A 23,724-nucleotide genomic window follows, 5' to 3' on the forward strand; every position below is an offset into this window, starting at 1 on the left:
CTACTGTCAAAGGCCAATGCGCATGGGAAGTATCAAGCCAATCGGTGAATTCGTTAATTGATCAGAAACGCTTTTCCCACTTTTTTGCCAGTGACCACCACCTTTGACCTAGTGATTCCAATTTCAATAGGGGTCATCTACTGTTCAAGGCCAATGTAAATGATAAGTATCAAGTCAATCGGTGAATCAGTTAACACGTTAGGCCAATATAAATGATAAGTATCAAGTCAATCGGTGAATCAGTTGACAAGTTATTGATCGGAAACAATTTCGCACTTAGTGTGTAACAGTTACCTTGACCTTTGACCTAGTGGCACGAATTTCAATAGGGGTCATCTACTGTTCAAAGCCAAAACACATGTGAAGTATCAAGCCAAACGGGCAATTGGTTGATAAGTTATTGATCGGAAACGATTTTAACAATTTGTGTGATAAGAACCTTGACCTTTGACCTAGTGACCACAATTTCAATAGGGGTGATCTACTGTCTAAGGCAAATGTACATGTAAAGTATCAAGCCAATCGGTAAATTCCTTGACGATTTATTGATCGGAAACTTTTCTGAGAGTGATAGTGACTTTGAAATATAGACCTAGTGACCCAATTTCGGTAGGGGTCATCTATTGTCCAAGGCTAATGCACATGTGAAGTAGCAGGCCAAACGGTCAAATCTTTGACAAGTTATTGATCGGAAACGATTTTCACACTTAGTGTGATATTCATCTTGAACTTTAACCTAGTGACCCGACTTTTAATAGGGGTCAACTACTGTCCCAGGCCAATGCAAATGTGAAGTATCGAGCCAATCAGTCAATTCGTTGATAAGTTATTGATCGGAAACAATTTTCACACTTATTCAAATTAGGACAGTGACCTTGACCTTTGACCTAGTGACCTTTGACCTAGTTATTGATCTGCAACTAACTGGTCTACTGACATTCAGACTGGTCTACTGACAGGTCTAACGACATTTAGACTGGTCTACCAACAGGTCTACCGAAAGACAGACAGCAAAACAATAATCCCCTTCTTCTTCGAAGAGTAGTATAAAAATGTAACAAAGACACCAATGCCACCGCAACAAGACCACTATTTATTAGGAAGTGGACAAAATGACAAAGACTCTTTAGTTACATACTTCACCCAGGAATGATCAAAAAGGCAAACTCCTTTATTTACTATCATCTTTATTCAGCAGTTAAAATGTAAAAAATATTCACTTAGCAGTCAAAGAAACCTTTACAGACAATTATCAGAAACATATATTATACAGTGACCTGGAAATGTGTCTGTATGGTTTTTATGCCTAAATATCGCTTATGTCTGGAAAAAAAACTGAACCAAAAGATGGAGATGCGAAGGACACACAATGTTTAAAATGTTTCTTTAGTCTGCAATAATACTTATTTCGCGTATGTTTTTTGCTAAAACGGGATTACTACCACTGTTAAAAAGGATAAAATACACATCCAAAGTATGAGGCCAACAACTGCACATGCTGGTTTGTATGTTTGTAAGATTTCAGCCTTCTCACGGCAATAGTTTTTTTAGTTACTCACAACACAAGTAAAAACAAATGTAATTTAAAGAAAAAAGCCATAATGTGATTATGTCAAAAATATCTAATAATATGAATTTGAGTAAGTATGTTGGTTCAAGAACATTGGACAAAGAAAATGAATTCTAGAGTATGATAATGCTTCATTCTATTTGATCCAAACTGAACCTAGTGACTTATTTTTTGCCCTCATATAACCCAGTTTTAAGCTTAGACAAGATTTAATTAGGGCAAATGTTCTGACCAAGTTTCGTTATGATTGGCTAATATATGTGGCCATAAGAGCTTAAACGAGGTTTCACTATAACCATATATGGACAACTTTACTCGACCCCCGAAGCGCCCATATTTTTTTCAAGGAACCCAGCCAATTTCCGAAATTCAGCCATAATATCATTCGAGCAAATGATCTGACCAACGTTTTAAGAATTGTCACTTACATTAAGAATTGTCACTTACAGAGTTTTATCAAGGTTTTACCGTAGCCCGATGAGTAAAACTGTCCCACCCTCTGGCGGCAATGTTTTTCAACGAAACGGAACTATTTTAAAACTTAGCAGTGATATCATTAGAACACATGTTCTGATCAATTTTCATGAAGATTGGACTCAATATAAGACTTCTAGAGTGCTAACAAGTTTTTACTATAGCCATATAATTAGGAAAAACGCCCCCGTGCTGTTGGCCATGTTATTCAACAGACCGGAAACAATTTTCGCACTCAGCTGAGATATAATTGGGACAAATGTTCTGACCAAGTTTCATGAAGATTGGACAAAAAATGCTACCTCTAGAGTGTTAACAAGGTAAATGTTGACGATGCACGAAAAACAACAGACCAAAAACTGATCACAAAAGCTCAACATGCGCATGTTGTGCTCAGGTTAGCTAAAAATGTACTTTTTTATGTGTCCATAGGGTACAGACGACTCCGCATTCCACTGTTGTCTCAAAACTCAACTTATGTCGCGAAAAAGTAACTTTATGGTTGAATTTGACCTTTGACCTTAAAATAATACCTTGACTGTTAAGGTAGGAGACGGTTTTTACATGTCACATACCATCTTATGATGGTTAACATTGGTGCCAAGTAGTAAAAAATATATCAATACATGACAAAGTCATGGCAAAGACAGGAATTGAAATGATCAAATTGACATTTGACTTCTTAGTGTGACCTTGTCTTATAGGACAGGGACACTCGTGTTCAATGCGACCTGTTGTCTTATGATGGAAGACATTCGCACAAAATTAATTCAAAATCTATCAATACTTTGGATAAATGGCATATAATAGTAAAGACAGAAAGTTTCACGCAGACGCACAGACAGAGTGACTGCTTTATGCTGCTTTCTTGAGAAGGGGGCATACACATATATGTGGGTTGAAACATCAGTCTTTTTGGTAGCTAACAATATAAATGTTTCAAATATAAATAAACCAGGAAAAAAATCTGGAAAAGTGTTGTTTTAGAGAAAATTGTTATTCTTTAGAAAATTCAAGGTCCAAGGCCCGTAACTTTGCCAAAAAATCACAAAACTCAAACTTGATTATTTGGGTAGACTTACTCACCTAAAATAAAGGACAGTATCTGAAAGCATTTAGAAAAAAAGGCGGACAAGTGTTCTTTACGAGGACAATTTTTAAGTCTAAAACCTGTAACTTTGTCAACAATCAATGGAATTCAAACTTGATCTGTAAGTCATTTAGCTTAACTGACACACCCAAATTCAGGTCAATATCTGCAAGCAATTAGGAAAAAGTCCGAAAAACTGATATCCTAGAGGAAATGTAAATTTCCAAGGCCCGTAACTTTGCCCAAAATCAATGGACCAGAATACAACTTGAGCTTGATCTGTAAATCATACAGATAGACTCACGACAAAAATAAGGTCAATACCTGCAAGCCTTTAGAAAAAAACTCCGAAATGGGAATGCAAGCCAGATGGACAGTGCGACTGCTATATGCCCAATACCTGGGGCATAAAAAGGGGACAGAACTCCAGTTGTATGAAACCTATGAACCAAAATATCAAGATGCGCAAGTTCACATGTTGGTTAATATGTATATTACGTTTCAGCTCTTTAGCAGCAATCATTGTTTAGTTACGGGCGAGAAGAAGCATTCATAAATCTGCATCTGTCAAAAATATTCCAACCAAAATATGGAGGTGCGCAAGTGCACATGCCCCATCACTCCCCTCATTACGTGTGTGCATATAAAACAGACAAATGGCAATTATTCAGCAAATGCTATTCTTAATCAATCCGGCAGTGAAAGCTTGAGCCTATTCCGCAAAGCAGCTGAAGACAAAAACACAACATTTTAGGACTATATCTTCTTTACCCGAAAGACAGACCAAACGCAATAACTCTGTCAAAAGTTGTTACAGCCAATATTCCTTACTTTATGATCATCACAAATGAAAGTAATTCACTATGAAAGTTTGAGCAAGAACCACCCGGTAGTTAAGAGAGGTTGGAAACACAATCTTCAGGACCAGTGTAATTCCATCCTATCCATGTTTGTCATAAAAGGAAAATTAAATACCTTAACTTTCTTCACTCTGACACCCTTTCCATGCAATGTTTTCTTAGCTGGTTTCCGAAAAAGGGGGACAGTCCGAGTCACAGACTTCTCTGAAAAAAAAATATAAATTTAAACTACCGTTATTAAGAAGTAAGTTTTTGGACACCCTCTTTTTGAGAGCCCGATTTTCGGTATATGTATCAAATGTGTTGATTACCCCTAATTTAAATACTTATAGAGTTGTACATACTGTGCAATAAAATATCAGACGGACACTAAGTTTGGTAAATTTGTGGTTGTTCTCTCAACCATGAAATTAAATTTCAAACAAATATTAAAGTGTGCAGTCTTATATGAGACATTAAAGAGGAAAAGAAAATACAGACCTGAACCATTTTCATACACATCCAAGATATCATTTAAAAAAATATACTGACAAAGTTTCATGAAGATTCATAAGTCCATATAAGGAAAAATGCCTGGCCCACTGGTGGCCATAATTTTCAAGCATCTGGAACAATATTTAAACTTGTCCAAAATATCATTGGGACAAATCTTCTGACAAAGTTTCATGATGATCGTACAATAAATATGGCTTCTAGAGTGTTAACAAGGTTTAACTATAGCTATATACGGAAAAATGCCATGCCCCCTCGGCGGCCATGTTTTTCCACCAACCGGAACCATTTTCGAAATCATCCAAGATATCATTGGGACAAATCATCTGACCAAGTTTCATGATGATCGGACAATAAATGTGGCCTCTAGAGTGTTAAGCAGGTTTTACAAAAGCATGATATATAACCATATTAGGAAAATGCCCATCCCTCTGGTGGCCATGTTTTTAAGCAACCCAAACCATTTTCGAACTCATCCAAGATATCATTAGGACAAATCTTCTGACCAAGTGTCATGATGATCGGAAAATAAATGTGGCCCCTAGAGTGTTAACAAGGTTTTACTATAGCCATATAAGGAAAAATGCCCCGCCCCCTGGCGGCCATGTTTTTCCACCAACCGGAGCCATTTTTTTAACTTGTCCAAGATATTATTGGGATGAATCTTCTGGCCAAGTTTCATAAAAATCAGACAATAAATGTGGCCTCTAGAGTGTTAACAAGATTTTACTGTAGCCATATAAGGAAAAATGCCCCGCACCTTGGCGGCAATGTTTTTCAAGCAAACGTAACCATTTTCGAACTCATCCAAGATATCATTGAGACCAATTTTCTGACCAAATTACATGAAGATTGGAAAATAAATGTGGCCTCTAGAGAGTCCACAAGGTTTTACTATAGCCATATATATAGCCATATAAGAAAAAAAATGCCCCGCCCCTTGGCAACCATGTTTTTCAAGCAAACGTAACCATTTTCGAACTCATCAAAGATATCATACAGACCAATCTTCTGAAAAAATTTCATGAAGATTGGACAATAAATGTGGCCTCTAGAGTGTTAACAAGGTTTTTTCTCTTTTTTTTACCTAGTGACCTAGTTTTTGACCCAGCATGACCCAGTTTCGAACTCAGTCGAGGTATCAATGGGACAAATGTTCTGACCAAATTTCATGAAGATCAGACAATAAATGTGGCCTCTAGAGTGTTCACAATGCGAAATGTTGATGACGGACGAAAGGCGATCACAAAAGCTCACAATGAGCACGTTGTGCTCAGGTGTGCTAAAAAAAATAAGGGCATATTTAAGGTATTTCTTAAATGTATTGGCATGTATTAAAACAATGACAATTTCATACATGCATTGCCAGTAATACACTTTTTGCGTAACAGTCTCATGTTTTATTTTCATTCTTTTTGTATTTAATGTTTTAATATGAACACAGCTTCACCTCTTTGTCCTGTATGTAGTTGTAGAATCCATGGACAGGGCATTCCTCTTTAAACTCCTTGTTGCATTCTCCACAGTCTAAGACAGCAAAATAATTACAAAGCAACAATCAAACTAAGTCAAAGACGAATATCAGATACTGAAACATCAGATTTAAAGAACCCAATTATATTTATTATACAGCTGTATTATACAGCTGGTCGTAAAGAAACATACCTTTACGTTACAATACCCTATAGCATTCTTATTCCCAGAGTCATCAGTTCACATAATAAGGTGCATATGGGTTCATCAATTGTTCTTTTACCGTCTTCACACAACTAAGCACAAAACACAACACGTTTTGCATTGGGCAAGGCTTGCGATAGAACAAAAACAAAGTTTAGTAAGGTTTTATATTCGAACCGCAAATCAATTATAATTTCAATTGTCTAGTGATAAAAAGCTTTTTGTCTAGAGAATCATCAATGTACCCATCTTTAGCCCTATCAGACTTCCATCGACCATGTCGCTTCAAACATCTCTAAAACACGCCCTCGGCGTTAGCTAGTCTAAATAATTACATATATATAACCAATAACTGGTTTGAACAAAAAATCATTTGATTCATCTGACCAATTTGCTAATTACATATTTGTTAATAAAACGCCACATGGGAAGTTGTAGTTGTACATTTTGCAATTATAATATCCGAACCATTCGTATACATGCCAGTATTATAATGGCGTACATTAATACCAAAGTGATCAGATTTCAATTGTAGGTCATTACAATGAAACTCACTTAATTTGTTAATATGCATGATACATGTACATGCATAACCCAAAAATTATCAATAAATGAAAACAGTGGAATCTCCTTATATCAAACACAATGTTTGTATCATCTCTAATGAATGCACATGTACATGATACATCTTTCTTGTGAAATGGTTTGAAGCACACACGTTTTGAAGCTTCTTATAATAGTTTGTTAAATCTTTCTTTGGATCATGTACACTATTAATAGAATGCATCCAATTAATACTGTAAAACACAGATGTAAAAAACGTTATTACATTTCCTCGATCCATCAATTGAGCCATGTACATTACTACTGATATATGTAAGGCTGGCATGGCGACTACATTTTCTTCACAGTATATGAAATGTGCACATGAAGAATTCTTTTCTTCACCGTATTGTCTGCTCTTGATTGTTCTAAGTATTTACTTAGCCATTCTCTCCGCCATCTAATCTCTTCGAAGCCCATGCAAGCCCGAGCCCTCTAATCGCTCCTTCAGAGTACCTCTCAAAACATTTCCTGTCAAACATATGAACTATACATCAATAACTGTATTGTGATATGCACCTTAACGCTATCTTATTTAATGATAATCTAGTGTTAACAAAACAACCTGGAATCATACAGTCTCTACCAAACTTTTTGCAATATTTCACAATATCTCTAAAATTTCCGTATGACAAATCAACATTAGCCAATAAGGCGAACTGCCCCTTTTTGAAACAACAAGGATGCATTTTGCTTTCTACGATATCATCTTATTGATACCAACCTAGTTTCTGAACTAACCAGTTTACATTGTTTCCCCATATTGAACTAAGGCACCCACTGCCTCTTTTCATTGAATCCAGTATCCACACAACATAAAGTTATTTATTTTGACTACCATTGAATAATATAGATTTTACATTTTATTGTCGAATACACTTTGATGTACGAATTTTGCAAAGCGTTTAAAACATTTCATATAACATAACACCCGGGGACCATAGCATACTCTCTGCTCTCTTCATGGAGCATCTCTGCTCACTTCCGGGAGCAATCTACTGGGCTCTATGTCCACTTCCGGGGACCATAGCCTACAATTTCTGCTCACTTCCGGGAGCAATCTACTGGGCTCTTTGTCCACTTCCGGGGACCATAGCAAACTCTTTCGGCTCACTTCCGGGAGCAATAACATACCTTTTCTAGCCGTATGCAAGGCATTTTCTTGATCATAAGAAATTTTTACTTACGTTATGTTGAACGACGGAATACTTATCCGGTTTATCTTGAAAACCAACTTCCGGTGGCTTAATGTATTGACTTCATATTAAATCACAATATGCATTACCTGTTTCGTTTATAGAAACACTGGCAGTGTACCTCCTTGATTTTAACAGTGTAATATAGTAATCTCTTCCAGGAATAACTTTTCTCTTTTCGTCAATAATCTGTTCACTTCCGGGAACAGGTTGATCTTTTTATTAAGATCATGTACATTCCAATTTTCTCATTTTCGGGTCTCAAAGATCACGAGTACATACCTTTACTCTCTTCGTCAATGGAATAAAACAAATTGAGAATAAATTTGCTTTTTAATTTTTATGAAAATCGTTAGCTTGACAGTCATTTCGCCTATATCTACATTAAAGCTAAAACTTTCTATAAAACCTCCATAAACCATAATTTGTGGTACTTGCATCAGTAAATATATTACACAAAAACAACTGATTGTCTTTGAAATCTTTTCCACCGTTGATTAACTGCCTAGTGCTTTCTTTCCATAATCTAAGTTTGTAAATAGCTTGCAACGTTACAATAACGGGAGCTTTCCAACTAGCTCTGGTATTTATGCAATTTTATATATGCATTGTTATCACCAAACTTTATTTACAATCACACTCTGAAAGGAAATTATCTGCCCTACAAGACTAGCTATTAATTTATCTTTTGGTACTACTTTTTCTTTCGTTTGATAATTTATATCATCGAATCAATACTTTTTTTTAGCCTAGCTACTCAATTTTTAATTATGAAAAACTGCATCTTTTGCATATCGATCACATGCCCGAGCCATTCTGCTCTCTGAGAAGGAATCAAAATACTGTTTCTTCAGCCAGTTAACATCCAAACTCGTCTAGTCACTAGCATATAATGTTTTTTTTTCATATTCTACACTGTGATGTATGCCATCATCACAAAAGCAAATAACTATTTTAAGTAAATTTGAGGTAAGAATGCTAGTAAACCTCATTTTAGTTTTAACGAGTTTTAGTAAATATATGATCGGCCGTTATCGTGCCAAATATAAGCTTATAACAACCTAACACTGCCTGCTATTCTCTTGATAGCTCAAACCACACCGTTCGTGAATGTATCAATATCATGATACGCTCCTCTAATATCGAAAGTAGAACAAATAAATAAATATATGATCGGCCATTATCGTGCCAAATATAAGCTTATAACAACCTAACACTGCCTGCTATTCTCTTGATAGCTCAAACCACACCGTTCGTGAATGTATCAATATCATGATACGCTCCTCTTATATCGAAAGTAGAACAAATAAATAAATAATAATTTTAAATATATCGAGGCCTCCCATTCTTATTAAATACGACTATAAACGTTTTAACGGGCGTATTAACAACATGATAATTAACACGTGGGTTTTCAGTCTACTTACCGACAAACTTCCGGTATTTTTTTTTTTTTTTTTTTTTTATTCTATGATTTTTGTTTCTTTTTGATATATTTCTATACTATGATCCTTTTGATCAATTGCTCCTTTTTTCTCTTTCTGTACGTTACCGTTTTCCGACGGAAAAGGAAACATATAACCGCAATTTACTACATCTTAAATGTAACAACCATCCGTAGCCTGCTACAGCTTGGCTACATGGGCTTTCGTTCTTTTTACCGGCGAGCTTCTAGCATCAATTTCCATACTAAGATCCTTTTGATCCAGTTTTATACTAAGATCCTTTTGATAAATTGAGACAGATCTTTTTGTACGTTACCGTTTTCCGACGGAAAAAATATACTTATAACCGCCATTTACTACATCGAAAATGTACTTACTATCAGTAGTCTCCTGCTACTTAACCGCGTGGGCCTTCCTTCAACTTACCGGCGAACTATACTTGGATCCTTTTGATCACGTTCGAATTTTAGGAACTTTCTGTACGTTACGTTTTCCGACGAACACGAAACTACCCATTTTCTGATAACGGGGTTCTAAACATAATTAACTTAACTTATTGGTCGAGCTGTTTGCTGAACATCCAGCTGCTCCTTTCCGATGACCCGGTTCGCCACATGCGAAACATAGTCCTGTGCGTCTCAATGGTAATTGAGTTTCAGCCCCTTGTGTTGCGATGTTAGATGAAGCTTCCGGCTTCTGATATGACCCATCAAGAGCGCCGCGTGGCGTTATGTTTCCGCCTTTTTATATGCCATCGCCTCTACCCTTATTTTTCTGCAAATAACATTACGTCATAAGACTCGTAAAACATTTACACATATGCATATAGAATGTATACAACACCACAAAGAATAGCAATTTATTCCCCAAAAGTTCGAAAGCTTTTGTCGTGTTCTACCATTAATGACCTGTGAATTTTCGGTCACGTGCCATCAATATTTCTATTTGTTAATTGATCGGCTTTCTCTAGTGCTGAAATTGTTACTTGAAATATACATCGTTTCAACTCTGTTACTACTTCGTAACACTCGATACTATGCTCGAGATTCAGTACAACGGATTTAACAGATTTACATTTCTTTTAGCACTTATCTTTTCTATGATGCATTTCAAATCTTGCAGCATGGACACCCTGTGTTCTGCTAAAGTCGACAACACGATGTAGGATTTGTAGACGAACACAAGTTTACTGATCGAAGTCTAGCGTAGAACTGACCAAACAATCAACACCCCGTGCAAATTAACGCCTGTGTCCACCTGAGTGACCATCACTCACGTGACAACCACACGCATGAACGAACCGCACATATACCTGTTTTGTGCGGTGCGTTATGTTTAGACATACGTTCTGTGCTATACTCCGTAACGCACAGAACTGAAAATTCTTAGTTATGTGCTAAACATATCCCCATCTGAATGTATAACAAGGAAGCCATGATGGCTTTAAAGCATTCATCTGAGTTCAAGGTAGAATTGTGAAATTATGTCAATCCTTTGACCTCGTGAATTAGTTTGTTACTTAATCTGAAAGAGCTTTAACTTAGGCCTAGATATGTTCATATCTAAACATTTACAGCAATTTCAATCCAAACAACCCCCGTCCCACTGTAAAAGTACAATGTACATGTGAAGTACCAAGCTAATTGGTCAATTTGTTAACTCGTTTTTTGAACGGAAACGATTTTCACACTTACTGTGACAGTGACCTTTACCTTTGACTAAGTAAAGTGACCATTATTTCAATAGCGGTCATCTATTGTCAAAGGCCAATGTACATGTAAAGTATCAAGCCAATCGTTAAATTCGTTGATGAGTTATTGATCGGAATTTCACACTTATTGTAACAGTGACCTTGACCTTCGACCTAGTGACCCCAACTTCAATAGGGGTCATTTACAGTTCAATGCCAATGCACATTCTAAGTATCAAGCCAATCGGTCAATTCCTTGACGAGTTATTGATCGGAAACGAACTGGTCTACCGACAGAGATACAGACAGACGTGAGCTGATAATTATGTTTGTTGGTCTTAGTAAGATTTTAGTAACATTATTTTAGTAAATTTCTAGTGCAAGAAAGTGGATGTTTTGTTCTAGAGCTTACAGAGAAAATGGTCATTATCTCAATGTTTCAGGTTCATACAGCTTGCAAAGTTCCACTCTTGAAGACTGTATTCAGTCTTGTCCTTTTCTGGGGTCTTGGCTTTCTTCATTTTCTGCAATGGTGTGTGAGTCAATATTGCTTACATTTTACACATTCTATTCTGATAATTATCCGTTAATCAAAACAAACAGCATCCCATCCAACAGCTATGCAATATCTCATCCACAAACAAACTCGTCTCTTACATGTTCTTGTCTAATGTAATAAATTACATGTTCATAATTTATGATTGTTTGTTCAAAGATTTCATTTGACTGGTAAACTTCAATTGTGATCTGTAATACCTTTTAGATTAATGTCTAATAAGTGTTCCGCGGTCGGAAAAATATGCCCCTCCAAACAGGGCTTTGAACTTGTGACCCCAATTTCAAAAGATGTCATCTACTGTCAAAGGACAATGCGCATATGAAATATCAAACCAATCGGTCAATTCGTTGATGAGCTATTGAACGGAAACAATTTTAACACTTATTGTGACAGTGACCATGACCTTTGACCTAGTGACCACAACTTTGATAGGGGTCATCTACTGTCCAAGGCCTATGCGCATGGGAAAAATCGAGCCAATCGGTCGATTCGTTGATAAGTCATTGAGCTGAAACGCTTTTCCCACTTATTTTGCCAGTGACGTTGACCTTTGACCTAGTGGCCACAATTTCAATAGGGGTTATCTACTGTCCAAGGTCAATGCACATGTGAAGCATCAAGCCAATCGGTCAATTCGTTGAGTTATTGATCGGAAACCACTTAGTGTGATAGTGACCTTGACCTTTGACCTAGTGACCCCAATTTCAATAGGGGTCATCTACTGTCCAATGCTAATGCGCATGTAAAGTATCAAGCCAATCGGTCAATTAATTGACGAGTTATTGATTGACCTTTGACCGTGTGACCCCAATTTTGATTGGGGTCATCTACTGTCCAAGGTCAAATGCGCATGGGAAGTATCAAGCAAATCGGTCGATTCGTTGATTGGTCAAAACCGCTTTTCCGATTTACTGTGCCAGTGACCATTACCTTTGACCTAGTGACCCCTATTTCAATAGGGGTCATCTACTGTCCAAGGCCAATGCACATGTGAATTATCGAGCCAGTCGGTTAATCATTTGATAAGTTATTGATCGGAAACGACTTCGCACTTAGTGTGTAAGTTACCTTGACCTTTGACCTAGTGACCGCAATTTAAAAAGAGCTCATCAACTGTCACAGGCAAATGCACAGGTGAAGTATCAAGCTAATCGGTGAATCAGTTGACGAGTTATTGATGGGAACCGATTTCACACAAAGTGTGTATCACTGACCATGACCTTTGATCTAGTGACCTTACTTTCAATAGGGGTCATCTACTGTCCAAGGCCAATGCACATGGGAAGTATCATGCCCATCGGTGAATCAGTTAACGAGTGATTAATCGGAAACGATCGTACTCTTAATGCGTATCAGTGACCTGACCTTTGACCCCAATTCCAATATGGGTCATCTACTGTCCAAGGCCAATGCTCATTTGAAGTATCAAGACAATCGGTCAATTGGTTGACGAGTTATTGATCGGAAACGATTTTCACACTTAGTGTGATAGTGACCTTGACATTTGACCTAGTGACCCAAATTTCAATAGGGATCATCTACTTTCCAAGGCCAATGAACATCTCAAGTATCAAGCCAATCGGTAAATTCGTTGACGAGTTATTGATCGGAAACCACTTAGTGTGACCTTGATCTTTGACCTAGTGAACTCAATCTCAATAGGGGTCATTTACTGCCCAGGGCCAATGCGCATGTAAAGTATCAAGCCAATCAGTCAGTTCGTTGATAATTTATTGATCGGAAACAATTTTCCCACTTACTGTGACAGTGACCTTGACCTTTGAACTAGTGACCCAAATTTCGAAAGCGGTCATCTACTGTCAAAGGCCAATGCGCATGAGAAGTATCAAGCCAATCGGTGAATTCGTTAATTGATCAGAAACGCTTTTCCCACTTTTTTGCCAGTGACCACCACCTTTGACCTAGTGATTCCAATTTCAATAGGGGTCATCTACTGTTCAAGGCCAATGTAAATGATAAGTATCAAGTCAATCGGTGAATCAGTTAACACATTAGGCCAATATAAATGATAAGTATCAAGTCAATCGGTGAATCAGTTGACAAGTTATTGATCGGAAACAATTTCGCACTTAGTGTGTAACAGTTACCTTGACCTTTGACCTAGTGCCACGAATTTCAATAGGGGTCATCTACTGTTCAAAGCCAATGCACATGTGAAGTATCAAGCCAAACGGGAAATTGGTTGATAAGTTATTGATCGGAAACGATTTTAACAATTTGTGTGATAAGAACCTTGACCTTTGACCTAGTGACCACAATTTCAATAGGGGTGATCTACTGTCTAAGGCAAATGTACATGTGAAGTATCAAGCCAATCGGTAAATTCCTTGACGATTTATTGATCGGAAACTTTTCTGAGAGTGATAGTGACTTTGAAATATAGACCTAGTGACCCAATTTCGGTAGGGGTCATATATTGTCCAAGGCTAATGCACATGTGAAGAAGCAGGCCAAACGGTCAAATCTTTGACAAGTTATTGATCGGAAACGATTTTCACACTTAGTGTGATATTCATCTTGAACTTTGACCTAGTGACCCGACTTTTAATAGGGGTCAACTACTGTCCCAGGCCAATGCAAATGTGAAGTATCGAGCCAATCAGTCAATTCGTTGATAAGTTATTGATCGGAAACAATTTTCACACTTATTCAAATTGTGACAGTGACCTTGACCTTTGACCTAGTGACCTTTGACCTAGTTATTGATCTGCAACTAACTGGTCTACTGACATTCAGACTGGTCTACTGACAGGTCTAACGACATTTAGACTGGTCTACCAACAGGTCTACCGAAAGACAGACAGCAAAACAATAATCCCCTTCTTCTTCGAAGTGTCTGTATGGTTTTTATGCCTAAATATCGCTTATGTCTGGAAAAAAAACTGAACCAAAAGATGGAGATGCGAAGGACACACAATGTTTAAAATGTTTCTTTAGTCTGCAATAATACTTATTTCGCGTATGTTTTTTGCTTAAACGGGATTACTACCACTGTTAAAAAGGATAAAATACACATCCAAAGTATGAGGCCAACAACTGCACATGCTGGATTGTATGTTTGTAAGATTTCAGCCTTCTCACGGCAATAGTTTTTTTAGTTACTCACAACACAAGTAACAACAAATGTAACTTAAAGAAAAAAGCCATAATTGTGATTATGTCAAAAATATCTAATAATATGAAGTTGAGTAAGTATGTTGGTTCAAGAACATTGGACAAAGAAAATGAATTCTAGAGTATGATAATGCTTTATTCTATTTGATCCAAACTGAACCTAGTGACTTAAGCTTAGACAAGAGTTAATTGGGGCAAATGTTCTGACCAAGTTTCGTTATGATTGGCTAATATATGTGGCCATAAGAGCTTAAACGAGGTTTCACTATAACCATATATGGACAACTTTACTCGACCCCCGAAGCGCCCATATTTTTTTCAAGGAACCCAGCCAATTTCCGAAATTCAGCCATAATATCATTCGAGCAAATGATCTGACCAACGTTTTAAGAATTGTCACTTACATTAAGAATTGTCACTTACAGAGTTTTATCAAGGTTTTACCGTAGCCCGATGAGTAAAACTGTCCCACCCTCTGGCGGCAATGTTTTTCAACGAAACGGAACTATTTTAAAACTTAGCAGTGATATCATTAGAACACATGTTCTGATCAATTTTCATGAAGATTGGACTCAATATAAGACTTCTAGAGTGCTAACAAGTTTTTACTATAGCCATATAATTAGGAAAAACGCCCCCGTGCTGTTGGCCATGTTATTCAACAGACCGAAAACAATTTTCGCACTCAGCTGAGATATAATTGGGACAAATGTTCTGACCAAGTTTCATGAAGATTGGACAAAAAATGCTACCTCTAGAGTGTTAACAAGGTAAATGTTGACGATGCACGAAAAACAACAGACCAAAAACTGATCACAAAAGCTCAACATGCGCATGTTGTGCTCAGGTTAGCTAAAAATGTACTGTTTTATGTGTCCATAGGGTACAGACGACTCCGCATTCCACTGTTGTCTCAAAACTCAACTTATGTCGCGAAAAAGTAACTTTATGGTTGAATTTGACCTTTGACCTTAAAATAAGACCTTGACTGTTAAGGTAGGAGACGGTTTTTACATGTCACATACCATCTTATGATGGTTAACATTGGTGCCAAGTAGTAAAAAATATATCAATACATGACAAAGTCATGGCAAAGACAGGAATTGTTATGATCAAATTGACATTTGACTTCTTAGTGTGACCTTGCCTTATAGGACAGGGACACTCGTGTTCAATGCGACCTGTTGTCTTATGATGAAAGACATTCGCACAAAATTAATTCAAAATCTATCAATACTTTGGATAAATGGCATATAATAGTAAAGACAGAAAGTTTCACGCAGACGCACAGACAGAGTGACTGCTTTATGCTGCTTTCTTGAGAAGGGGGCATACACATATATGTGGGTTGAAACATCAGTCTTTTTGGTAGCTAACAATATAAATGTTTTAAATATAAATAAACTAGGAAAAAAATCTGGAAAAGTGTTGTTTTAGAGAAAATTGTTATTCTTTAGAAAATTCAAGGTCGAAGGCCCGTAACTTTGCCAAAAAATCACAAAACTCAAACTTGATTATTTGGGTAGACTTACTCACCTAAAATAAAGGGCAGTATCTGAAAGCATTTAGAAAAAAAGGCGGACAAGTGTTCTTTACGAGGACAATTTTTAAGTCTAAAACCTGTAACTTTGTCAACAATCAATGGAATTCAAACTTGATCTGTAAGTCACTTAGCTTAACTGACACACCCAAATTCAGGTCAATATCTGCAAGCAATTAGGAAAAAGTCCGAAAAACTGATATTCTAGAGGAAATGTAAATTTCCAAGGCCCGTAACTTTGCCCAAAATCAATGGACCAGAATACAACTTGAGCTTGATCTGTAAATCATACAGATAGACTCACGACAAAAATAAGGTCAATACCTGCAAGCCTTTAGAAAAAAACTCCGAAATGAGAATGCAAGCCAGATGGACAGTGCGACTGCTATATGCCCAATACCTGGGGCATAAAAAGGGGACAGAACTCCAGTTGTATGAAACCTATGAACCAAAATATCAAGATGCGCAAGTTCACATGTTGGTTAATATGTATATTACGTTTCAGCTCTTTAGCAGCAATCATTGTTTAGTTACGGGCGAGAAGAAGCATTCATAAATCTGCATCTGTCAAAAATATTCCAACCAAAATATGGAGGTGCGCAAGTGCACATGCTGTGTCGGTCAAGGGCGAATGCCCCATCACTCCTCTCATTACGTGTGTGCATATAAAACAGACAAATGGCAATTATTCAGCAAATGCTATTCTTAATCAATCCGGCAGTGAAAGCTTGAGCCTATTCCGCAAAGCAGCTGAAGACAAAAACACAACATTTTAGGACTATATCTTCTTTACCCGAAAGACTTACCAAACGCCATAACTCTGTCAAAAGTTGTTACAGCCAATATTCCTTACTTTATGATCATCACAAATGAAAGTAATTCACTATGAAAGTTTGAGCAAGAACCACCCGGTAGTTAAGAGAGGTTGGAAACACAAGCTTCAGGACCAGTGTAATTCCATCCTATCCATGTTTGTCATAAAAGGAAAATTAAATACCTTAACTTTCTTCACTCTGACACCCTTTCCATGCAATGTTTTCTTAGCTGGTTTCCGAAAAAGGGGGACAGTCCGAGTCACAGACTTCTCTGAAAAAAAATTATAAATTTAAACTACCGTTATTAATAAGTAAGTTTTTGGACACCCTCTTTTTGAGAGCCCGATTTTCGGTATATGTATCAATGTGTTGATTATCCCTAATTTAAATACTTATAGAGTTGTACAAACTGTGCAATAAAATATCAGACGGACACTAAGTTTGGTAAATTTGTGGTTGTTCTCTCAACCATGAAATTAAATTTCAAACAAATATTAAAGTGTGCAGTCTTATATGAGACATTAAAGAGGAAAAGAAAATACCAGAGTGTGTGAATCCACAAGAAATCATGTCAACAAAAATAAATAAATCTACACTACCTCTTGCTGAAAGACTCCTTGGCTGGACAACGCCTCTGGACGAACCTTGACATCGAACCCTCTTTGGCGACGGCTTAGTTGGCTGATAGCCCTTGCTTTTCCTTTTGTTTCTTTCAATGAATATCTCTACAAAGTCATCTGAAGGTTCAACAGATTCTTCTGCTAGATTTGATTCGAACTCGGATGTCACTGCAAATTCTGCCGTGTTAAAAGGCATTCCATTGCTCTGACTGTCAGAAATGTCTTGTGATTGATTTGACTTTGAATCACAAATGATTAAAGGCATTGGCACATGCGGAGCATTCACAGGTGATATTACATTTTTGTTGTCTCTACTATCAGATTCGGTTACATCACGTGACAAACCAATGGATTGATTTATAGGAACGTCCTTTTTAACTGATTTACAAGCCATTTTACCCACAGCATCAGTAGATTTACGACTGCCAGCTGTCACTGAACTGCTAACAACGGAAGGGATGCTAACACTTGTTGGCAAAACCTGAACTGGTAAAGTGCATAAACAATTTGCCTCATTTTTGGAAGCAAATTGAATGACAGGAGTCAGATCAGAGGCACAATGCGGTACACTTGGCATAAACTTTTCATTTTCAAAATCTAACAAAACTTCTTGAGAACCAAACTGGCTCAGTTGGAATTCGCTTAAAACGAAAAGATTGTTTTCCCCAAGATATTGATTACCAGTATCCTGTTTTTCATCAAACACTGGTTCCGCCATGGCCCCACATTGCGGTGTCTTTACTCTGGTTACACGTTGTGGCTGCTGTTGATGGTTGTATTGGGATTGTGAACTCTGAAGTGCACAGCTTAGCAGAGGATTATTACTTTCATTGGCAGGGTCAGTAGGTTGGCTGTCAACTGGAGGCACTAAAGGGGATACAACAGAAGCCACAAACCCTGAACTGGTGCTAAAAATAAGCCCATGCTGTACATGGCCGTGCAAAGTGTATGTGTCCAGTGTGCAGTGAACTGGTTTAACATCGATAATACTTCCTTCTATTGCACGAACATTACAATTCTTGGAGGGCAGGGTGTACCAACTTTTCAACACAAGTCGGTCATCAGCTTCCTTTGAAACATCTGATGGACTCAGTTGGTAGGTGGGAACTGTTTCGACATTTGAAGTGTTAGCGCTCGCATTGACATGCACAGCTGAATTGCTTGCAATAGGCAGACGCTGGTCAGCAGAATTCACAGTCACTATATTAGGAAGTAAAGAGTCACTTCCTGATAGACAGGAAGGTGCAGGCTGAACGTGCAGTATGTTTGGTATTTTTGAATGACCAGTCCTATTTCTTTTTCCACATATAGAATTGTGATCATTTGCTGTTCTATTTACATTGTCTGTATCTGTATTTATATTCTGTATAGCTTTACCACACACAGAATTGAAGCCATTTGTTGCTAAATAACGCTGGTCTGTATTAAGGGATTGTTTTGTCTCCCCACATACAGAATGGAGGTCATCTTGTGCAGTGTACGCATCTGAATTGACAGAAGTGTTTTTGTTGACACATACAGATTTTACGCAATCTTGTCTGATCACATCTTGATGCAAAGTTTCACATGCTGTCTGTTCTGATTTAATACATTCAAAGGTGAAGCCATCTTGTTTGGTGTGATCTTGATCCAGCTGTAAACATCCTGTTTGTGCATGTATTAAATTGAAGCCATCTTGTTCGTTGCAATCTGAATGTATCTCGTCCCATTGAACTTGTTCTAATTTGGTAAACGCAGAATAAAAATCAGCAGCCGTATTATACCATTCATCAGTCTCGTCTTTGACACAGCCAGAGTGATCTAGTGTTTGGTCTGATTTTAAGGTCCCCACACTTACCCTAGCCGATAACGTGTTACCGCAAGTTTGGGTTGTGGAATAAAATGTCTTTATAATCTCACTCTCACTTTCTGTGTCACTTTCCGTGCTATTGCGTTCTGTTTCTCGTTTTCTTCTTTTGCACTTTTTGGAGGTCGCTGGAAGAGAACTTTTCTGTGTACGTGTCATTCTGGAAATAATTACAGATACAATTTATTTCATATGTTCATTCATATGCTGATTCATGAGGCAGATTAATTGTGCAACGATATTGCCAATCCCTTAACAGTAACAATCATAAGGTAAAGCGTTGACTAACTTTGTTACATTACTTTTTTATAATTTATGTATGAAAAACAACTTTGTAATTTGTATACGAAATACTCTATCATCGGCTTTTTTAAGTTCAGACTTAACAAGATCTAGAGTGTTTACAAGGTTTTACTATAGCCATATATAGCTATATAAGGAAAAAATGCCCCGCCACCTGGTGCCCATGTTTTTAAATAAATTTAAATCATTTTTAACTCGTCCAAGATATCATTAGGACCAAGTTCATGATGATCGGACAATAAATGTGGCCTCTAGAGAGTTAGAAAGGTTTTACTAAAGCCATATAAATAAAAATGCCCCGCTCCCTGGCGGCCATGTTTTTCAACCAACCGGAACCATTTTCAAAACCATCCAAGATATCAATGCGACGAATCTTCTGACCAAGTTTAACGAAGATCGGACATTATGGCCTGTAGAGTGTTAACAAGGTTTATTTTTACCATAGCCATATATAGCCATATAAGGAAAAATGCCCTGCCCCCTGACGGCCATGTTTTTTCAATCAACTGGGTCCATTTTCGAACTCCTCTAAGATATCATTGAGACGAATCTTCTGACCAAAGTTCATAAAGATTGGACAGCAAATGTGGCCACTAGAGTGTTAACAAGGCAAATGTTGATGCCACACGACGCACGGCAAACAAAAGGCGATCACAAAAGCTCGCTAAAATTGAAAGCCACTTGTCTCAATGACATTAATTTGGTTAGCAACACTTTGCCAGTACGTAATATTGTACAGTGATAAAGATCACTGTACAATATTACGTATTGGCAAAGTGTTGACCTGGTGGCCATGCTTTTCAACCAACTGGTTCATTTTTTTAACTCGTCCAAGATATCATTGGGACAAATTTTCTTCCCAAGTTTCATGAAGATCTTCTGCCCAAGTTTCATGAAGATCAGACAATATTGAATAAATGTGGCCTCTAGAGTGTAAACAAGATTTTACAAAAGCCATATAAGGAAAAATGCCCCGCCCACTGGTGCCCATGTTTTTCTACCAACCGGAACTATTTTTCAACTCATCTAAGATATCATTGGGACAAATCTTCTGACCAAGTTTATGATGATCGGACAATAAATGTAGCCTCTAGAGTGTTAACAAGGTTTTACTAAAGCCATATAAGGAAAAATGCCCCGCCCCTGGTGGCCATGTTTTTCAATCAAACAGAACAATTTTCGAACTTGTCCAAGATATCATTGGGATAAATCTTTTGACCAAGTTTCATGAAGATCAGACAATAAATGTGGCCCCTAGAGTGTTACCGGTAACAAGGTCTTACTAAAGCCATATATAGCCATATAAGGAAAAATGACCTGCCCCCTTGTGGCCATGTTTTTCAAGCAACCGGAACCATTTTCGAACTTGTCCAAGATATCATTGGGATTAATCTTCTGACCAAGTTTCATGATTATCGGACAATAAAAGTGGTCTCTTTAGTGTAAACAAGGTTTAACTATAACTATATTTGGAAAAATGCCATGCCCTTTGGCGGCTATGTTTTTAAACCAACCGAAACCATTTTCAAACCCATCCAAGATATCATGGGGACAAATCTTCTGACGAAGTTTCATGAAGATCAGACAATAAATGTGGCATCTAGAGTGTTAACAATGTTTTACTAAAGCCATATATATCCATACAAGGAAAAATGCCCCGCCCCCTGGTTGTCATGTTTTTGAAGCAACCAGCATAATTTTCCAACTCGTCCAAGTTATTATTGGGATAAATCTTCTGACCAAGTTACATAAAGATCGGACAATAAATGTGGCCTCAAGAGTGTTAACATAGTTTAACTATAGCCATACATAGACATATAAGGAAAAAAGCCCGCCACTTGGCAGCCATGTTTTTCAAGTAAACGTGACCATTTTAGAACTCATCCAAGATATCATTAAGACCAATATTCTGACCATTTTCATGAAGATTGGACAATAAATGTGGCCTCTAGAGTGTTAACAAGGCAAATGTTGACGCCGCACACCAAACGACGGACAAAGGCAATCACAAAAAAGCTAACCATGAGAACATTGTGCCCAGGTGAGCTAAAAAGTATTATCATAAAGTAAATTGCTTATTTGATAATCAATTTGAACATATTCAAATCAATTATTACTGTTAACGAGAGAATTTTCCTTTTCATGATAATAATAATTATAAATATGTCCGTCATGGTCTAATTTCGATCACTTTGTTTACAATAAGAACGCGGCTCTCTTGATGAGTTACACGCATGAGCTCCAAGATATTTTGTTTCATAACAAAACTACACTTGAAAATAAATACAGACACGACCAAAATTAGGAAAAAACAAGTATAGTTACATTTCTAAACCTTACTTCAACTGATTTTATCCAAATGTTTCCCTATTCCATTCAATTGTTTCGGTCCTCTTCATTTAACTTCCACATAAATTCCAAAGTGAGGCAGACGACTGCGCTAGTGTTAACACAACAATTTCATGTATTTGATTTATTTTTAAGAAAATTATTATACTTTCTCCCGATTCTCAGAAAATGTTGCATGGAACAATCTGTGCGTGCACTTAGCGAAAATAGGTGACAGGACGATACACACATGTTCAGCGGGTATACCTGTCCCGTTTGGATTCTAATTTTATCAGATATTTACTGATAATAGTAACATATATGCCAAAAATATATTTGAGCAAATATGGAATGTTTGTGTTTATTAAATTCTTGAGCACTTTTAAATGTCAATGTTGCTCGAAAGAAGATTTACCAATAAAAAAAACTTGTACAATATATAAATAGAAGTTAAGACATTTGTGTACACTTGCTTTGCGGATGTGACGTCTTGATTCCAAGTAAACAATAAGCGTAGTGGATGTGATTTGAGGGTGTGTATGGAACTATTGGTTTTGCATGGTAAAACACACTGTAAATAAAAAATGAAATGCATTTACTGGAATTAAATACATATTTAAAGGTAAATGGTTTATAGTTTCAGTGTTTGCATTAATTCAGAAATTTGTTGTTTCCTTAATCGCTCGACACACTGTAATTGTAGGATGTAAATGTTATGTGCTTTTTATTATCCCCTTATCCCAAAACATCATTGATAAAGTTCAAAAGGAAGTATGATACAGGCACAGTTTTCACCCCTTAAACAATAGGAGCCGGCACAAAATCTTCAATTTAGAAAGAGTACTGTATCATAAGATTAAGATGAATTCATCAGGAATTAGGGCGAAATGACCCAGGGAAGAGGTATAAGAGAGAAACCAATCAGGGGCGAACAGGTATTAGGGCGAAACGACCCAGGGAAAAGGGGTATTAGGGCGAAACCAATCAGGGGCGAACAGGAATTAGGATTAAACAACCCACGGAAAAGTGGTATTAGAGCGAAACGAATCAGGGGTGAACAGGAATTAGGGCGAAACGACCCAGTGAAAAGTGGTATTAGAGCAAAAACAATCAGGGGCAAACAGGTATTAGGGCAAAACTACCCAGGGAAAAGTTGTATTAGAGGGAAACCAATAAGGGGCGAACAGGTATAAGCGCGAAACGACCCGGGGAAAAGTGGTATTAGAGCAAAACGAATCAGGGGCGAACAGGAATTAGGGCGAAACGATCCAGGGAAAGGGGTATTAGAGCGAAACGAATCAGGGGCGAACGGGTATTAGGGCGAAACGACCCGAATGCTAAATTATTGCTCATTTGGAAATATATGTGTTCTTCAATGCAAATTTTAATGTACGGACAAATTAACGTCAAATATTGTTTAAATCTCATAACATGTATCAACCTCGCGTCTGTGTTGTCCATTTGTAACACTTTTTCTTCTT

The 23,724-nt window shown here is 37.3% G+C and overlaps 2 protein-coding genes and 1 long non-coding RNA gene across 5 annotated transcripts in view; all 3 read right to left on the reverse strand.

Annotated features, from left to right (window-relative positions):
- LOC127864550 (uncharacterized) overlaps window positions 1-23,724 on the reverse strand; it is a 190,362-nt gene that overhangs the window by 127,499 nt on the left and 39,139 nt on the right. The window lies entirely within an intron of this gene.
- LOC127864552 (zinc finger protein 227-like) overlaps window positions 1-23,724 on the reverse strand; it is a 174,796-nt gene that overhangs the window by 17,352 nt on the left and 133,720 nt on the right. The gene's annotated exons all lie outside the window — the stretch shown is intronic.
- LOC127864562 (uncharacterized) lies at window positions 6,314-10,614 on the reverse strand. The gene is made up of 2 exons (XR_008042082.1): window positions 9,961-10,614; window positions 6,314-7,237 (listed from the first exon to the last, which is right to left on the reverse strand). It is a non-coding gene; the product is annotated as an uncharacterized LOC127864562 (long non-coding RNA).

This window comes from Dreissena polymorpha, chromosome 1 (genome assembly GCF_020536995.1).
Source record: "Dreissena polymorpha isolate Duluth1 chromosome 1, UMN_Dpol_1.0, whole genome shotgun sequence".
NCBI classification, from domain to species: domain Eukaryota; kingdom Metazoa; phylum Mollusca; class Bivalvia; order Myida; family Dreissenidae; genus Dreissena; species Dreissena polymorpha.